Here is a 6332-nt window from a genome sequence, read left to right as displayed (position 1 = left end):
CACCATGTTGGCTGGGCTGGTCTTGAACTCCTGACCTCAAGTGACCCGCCTACGTCAGCCTCCCAAAGTGCTGGGATTACAGGTCTGAGCCACTTCGCCTGCCTACAATGCACTGTTATCTGCTATAGTCACAATGCAGTACATAGAACACCAGATCTTATTCCTCCTGCTTAACTGAAGCTTTGTACCTGTTGACCAGCATCTTTCCTTTCTCCCCTCCCCCCACCGCAGCCTCCAGTAACCAGCATTCTGCTCTCTTTTTCTGTGAGTTTGGCTTTTTCAGATTCCGCATGTAATTAAGATCTATAAGTGGTATTTGTCATTCTGTGCCTGGCTTATTTCATTTAACAAAGTGTCCTGTAGGTTCAACTCTGTTTCTACAAATGACAGAATTTCCAGTTGTTGTTTTTTTTAAGGCCGAATAGTATTTTGTTGTGTTTATATACCACATTTGATTGACATGGCAGGGCAGATAGTTCTTCAACATACTGATTTTTAATTCCTTTGGGTATACACCCCAAAGTGGGATTACTGGGTCATATGGTAGTTCGATTTTTAGTGGGTTTTTTTGTTTTTGTTTTTGTTTTTTTTTTTTGAGACATAGTCTTGCTCTGTTGCCCAGGCTGGAGTACAGTGGCACAATCTCAGCTCACTGCAACCTCCTCCTCCCAGGTTCAAGCTATTCTTCGGCCTCAGCCTTCCAAGTAGTTGGGATTACAGGCATGCACCACCACACCCAGCTAATTTGTTCGTATTTTTAGTAGAGATGGGCTCTCATCATGTTGGCCAGGCTGGTCTTGAACTCCTGACCTAAGGTGATCCATATGCCTTGGCCTCCCAAAGTGCTGGAATTACAGGCTCGAGCCACCACACTCAGCAGTGACTTTTTAGTTTTATGAGTTATTTCCATACTGTTTCCAAAATGGCTGTACCTTTGCCTTTTCAAGCCCTCATTCTGGTGGCTTGGCTTTGAGCCAGTGTCCCAGATACTTTGGATTTAGAGTTCTCTTATCTTTGTACCGTCTTTCCCTCATTCTCTGTTCTCTATCACTGATCTTCAAGACAATGACTCCTAATGCCCACCAAGACCATGTCCAAGCTCTGGACCCTGACCAGCACCCCCGCACATGTGAAGCTGTGTCCAGGACGAGGGGTGCAATGAATATGCAGTGGCGAGGATGGTGGGAGGCACTATGGGCTGTCTACTCAATGGTCATTCTCTCCTATCTTAACTGTGATAGAATCCTGATGTTGTTCCCCTTCCCCAAGTGATCACAACCTTTCCGGAAGGTTGACTCCTCCTTGGCCCTAGGGTTGAAATCTAGATGGATCTAAGCCAGTCATCATGGTCTCATTCTTCTTGCCAAACGAATGGTTTGGATGTGGACCCATGTGTTACGAGGGGAGGTCTGCTGGGGAGCCTTTCAGAACATTTTCATTGCTCATGGAAAGGAATACCAAAGCCCCACCCTGGAATTCACACGGATTGCTTAAGGGATATTACCATGTTTGTGCGGCTTTCAGAACTGCAGCGGCCAGCTTAGGCCTAGGTGAGAATCTCACCTAAGAGGATGAGCAAACAGACTGAGGATAACAAAATGAAAAGAGGGAAATAAGCTGATTCCTTGAAGATATGATTGGACAGCCAAATTACCAACCATGGAATCACTCTAACTCCAATCTTCTTTTCTTTTCCTTTCTTTTTTTTTTTCCAGACAGGCTCTTGCTCTGTTGCTCTAGCTAGAGTGCAGTGGCGTAATCATCACTCACTGCAGCCTCGATTTCTTGGGCTCAAGCTATCCTCCCACCCCAGCCTCCCAAAGCGCTGGGATTACATGGTGTGTGAGCCACCATTCAGCCCTAACCCAATCTTCTTGTCATATGAGATAATATATCATATTATTGTTTAAGCCATCTTAGGAATATTTTCTATTACTTATGATTAAGACTTCCTAACTGATACAGGCCCTCCTGGTGTGAAATCCCAGACCATAAACTTCATTTATTCTTCTACCTGAGAGTACAAGATGAGGAAAAGATGCTAACATTATAAGCACCTGCTGCATGCCAGACATTGTGCTAAATGCTCTCTATTCAATCTTCACCACAAGATAGTGTAGCAATTTTAAAACATGGCTGCAAATTCTTTCTTTCTTTTTTTTTGAGACGAAGTCTTGCTCTGTCGCCCAGGCTGGAGTGCAGTGGAGTGATCTCGGCTCACTGCAACCTCTGCCTCCTGGATTCAAGCAATTCTCCGCCTCGGCCTCCCAAGTAGCTGGAACTACAGGCATGCGCCACCATGCCCAGCTAATTTTTGTATTTTTAGTAGAGACGGGTTTCACCATGTTGGCCAGAATGGTCTCAATCTCTTGACCTTGCGATCCACCCATCTCGGCCTCCCAAGATGTGAGCCACCACACCTGGCATGGTTGCAAATTCTTTAATGCTTTTTCCATCAAGATGTAAAGCCTATATCCCTTCTGCTTTGATCCTGATGATCCTGTGTGTATATCCACCAACAAAGTACAGTGAGAGGCTCACTCATAAAAAGCTGTGCCTGACCGGGCACATGGCTCACACCTGTAATCCCAGAACTTTTAGGAGGCTGAGGCAGGTGGATCACTTGAGGTTGGGAGTTTGAGACCAGCCTGGTCAACATGGTGAAACTCGATCTCTACTAAAAAATACAAAAATTAGCTGGGCATGGTGCTGGGTGCCTGTGATTCCAGCTACTCGGGAGGCTGAGGCAGGAGAATCTCTTGAACCTGGGAGGTGGGGGTTGCAGTGAGCCGAGATCGTGCCACTGTACTCCAACCTGGGTGATACAGCGGGCTCCATCTCAAAAGAAAGCTGTGCTGCTTTCTCTTTGCTCTCTGGAGTCACGTAACAAGTTCAGCTACCTTAATACCACCATGCCAGGTAGTCATAGTGTAGTTGTGCTGATTGACAGTACCAGCTGAGTCCAGCTTGCCAGTCATCACTACTAAGGCTCCAGACTTGTGAGTGATGCTCTCCTGAACCCTCCAGAGCACCCTCCCAGCCCACCTAATACCACTAAGTGACATCAATTGATGCCATATGGAATCTCCCACACAAGCCCTGCCTAGAATTGTGAGATACAAAAATAATGGCTTTGAGCTGGGTGTGGTGGCTCACGCCTGTAATCCCAGCACTTTGGGAGGCCGAGGTGGGTGGATCACTTGAGCTGAGGAGTTTGAAACCAGCCTGGCCAACATGGTGAAACTGCATCTCTACTAAAAATACAAAAACAATTAGCCAGGCCTGGTGGCGCACGCCTGTAATCCCAGCTACTTGGGAGGCTGAGTCAGGAGAATTGCTTGAACCCAAGAGGTGGAGGTTGTAGTGAGCTGAGATCGTGCCACTGCACTCCAGCCGGGGTTACAGAACAAGACTCTGTCTGAAAAAAAAAAAAATGGCTTTGTGCCCAGGAGTTTGAGACCAGCCTGGGCAAAAACCCAATGCCTTATCTCAAAAACAAAACAAAACAAAACAATCGCTGTTGTTTTAAGTCATTCAATTTTGAGATATATGGTTACAAAACAATACAAAACCGGAATTAGTAGGTTTTATAATCCCTACTTTGCAGATAGGAAAGACTAAAGCAAAGCTCAGAGAGGCCAGTAAGCAGAGGCAAGATTCAACCTCAGTTTGCCTAACTCCACAGCCTAGACTTTTCCCACTACACTGTAATGGCTGGGCCCTTCCTTGACACCCAAGCATCATCCCTGGCCTGCCCTCTGCTTTGACCTCAGGCTCACAGCCTGGCTTCATTCTCTACACTTATGGTCTCTGCATGACACTTTTTTCTATACTATTGGTGACTCCAAGTCTCATGCTCTTAACTTATTCTTTTTTTAAAAAAAAAAGTCTAAATGCCAACCTACTAATTCCGGTTTTGTATTGTTTTGTAATCTCACACTGACATTTCTTTTGTGCCCCTCCCCACCTTACTAGACCATAAATGAAAACAGAGGACTTCCAAGACCAAGAAAGTCTAAGCAGATCAGAGGGGCCATCTATGCCATGCAAACAACTACCGGATCATTGGACAAACACACAAAATGGAATATGAGCTGCATGGGACTTTTTACATAGAAGTGAGCCCATATTATTTTATAATCCCAAACAGGACCAAAGGAACAGAGAAAGAAGATAAACATATACTGGTCCAACTCTGACATCTAGTAGTTGTGTGTTTTCGAACAAAATTCCTAACTTTTTTTTATACTCAGTTTTCTTATCTGTAAAATAAAGATAATCACTGTATCTATCTCATACTGTTGTGAAGATGCAATGAAATAATACATAAAGCAAATAGCACAGTACCTGATACCTTGTAAAAGCTCAATAAATGGGAGCTATTTATCATCACATTGTCATCATCGCCATCACATCATTGTCATTTCATCATGATCACCATCGTGTTTCTTTTCAAGTTTGTATAATGCATCCCCTTATTGCCTTGAAAGTCTTGCATTTTGTACTTGTGATTGAAACGGTTAACTCCCTGGAAGGCGCCTTTTAGTTCCTGGTAGAATGCGCCTCTTAGAGCTGGATCAAATGACTTCAGGATTTTTCTTTCCAAGCCAGTAGTTAGGGGCTCTGACTGCCCTATCATCTACCCCAGAAAGGGGTGGGAGCCCATTCAAGGAGGAGCCAGGTAGAACTGGATTTTCTCCCCTTTGCTTTAGCCCAGTATTGCTTATGGTTCTTTGTTCTCCCAAACAAAGTAAGAGGAAAACTTCCCCAACTTGTAAATACTATGGCTACAAACTCAGGCTATGGCAATGTGCTAAGCGACTTTCATCTGAGGAGGGCACAGAGCCCCTGTGCCTATGACATTGCCTGGCCTAGAGTGGCATGCAGTAAATATTGTTGAGCCGATGAATGAATGAATGAGTGGATGAACAGAATGAATGTAAGCGCTCATCCAGACAGTCATTTCATCTCCCATAGAGGCTAAGCCACAGATCCTACTTCTCTCTTCCTGTTCTCTCTCTTCTTCACCAGCCTTTCCTTGTTTGCTACTGAGGTTAGGTAGGGGATTGTAAGAGTTCTGTCATCTATGGCTATTTTCCCTAGGCCTGAGAAACAGATCTATTCAAAGCAAATATTTGGATGGGCATCTATCGGATTATGTCAGATAAATGGTACTGAAGAGATCTCAGGTGATTATCAACAGCTGTATACAGGACTACTTACTGCATTACTCAATCTTTGTCAATTAAAAATGCCAATGAATGCATTTTGTGAAGGAGACAACCTCCTTTCTTAGACTGAAGCTCAGATGGGTAAGGTAAGGCGGATAATGGAAGGTTCTTACGTATCAACTACATTTAGGACAAAGTCTTTCCAAATTTTCTAAGGACTCATGTCTTGGGCCTGAGAGATTAGAATATTAGCAAAGGACTGTCACAAAATCCATCAAGCTGGCTTGTTCTACAGCCAGGGTTTTGTTTTGTTTTGCTTTTATTCATGAAACAGGCAAAAAAAAAAAAAAATCTCTGCAGGCAAGCTATCAAAGATAGTGGACATTGCTTTGGTTGGAGAAAGTTCTGGCTTAAGCAGTTTCCTAGATGTTGAATAACATAATGCCCTTTGGGGAATGCATTAAGCTTCCCTGTTCCTAGGTAGCTGATCTAGATGTGTATTATGCAATTCTGGATTGATATGTTAAGGACTTAATGACCCCTGTCTGCTGCTTTGCAACATCTGAACTGTCTTATTTATGCTTAGGGCTAGATGGCTCATTGTGTATGGAAACACCCTCCTCTCTTTGAATAAAAATAAAAACAGCCAAATTAGGAGGCTGGTTAACATTTTTCCAGGAACGATGTCAGCTGGGAATCCTGAAGTGTACATTCCTCATATATAAAATGACTAAAATGATAGAACTGTGTATTTTTAGTTTACAGAGTAATTTCATATCCATTTTTTTTTTCATTTTCTCTTTAAGGAAATGTGGGGGGAAGGAAAACTCTCATTAGTGCCATTTATGAAGAAGGCAACTAAAGTTCAAAATGGGTAAGGGGGGTACCGGGCATAGTGGCTCAAGCCTGTAATCCCAGTACTCTGGGAGGCCAAGGCGAAAGGATCACGTGAGCCCGGGTGTTCCAGACCAGCCTGGACAACAGACACCCCTCTCTACAAAAAATAATAAAATTATCTGGGTGTGGATGTGAACCTATAGTCCCATCTACTTGGGAGGCTGAGGCAGGAGAATCACTTGAGCCCAGGAGTTTGAGGCTACAGTGAGCTATGATGATGTCATTCACTGTAGTCCAGCCTGGGCAACAGAGTGAGACTCCCAT

This window comes from Cebus imitator, unplaced genomic scaffold (assembly GCF_001604975.1).
Source record: "Cebus imitator isolate Cc_AM_T3 unplaced genomic scaffold, Cebus_imitator-1.0 Scaffold500, whole genome shotgun sequence".
Classification (NCBI taxonomy): Eukaryota; Metazoa; Chordata; class Mammalia; order Primates; family Cebidae; genus Cebus; species Cebus imitator.
Note: the sequence above shows the minus strand (reverse complement) of the source record.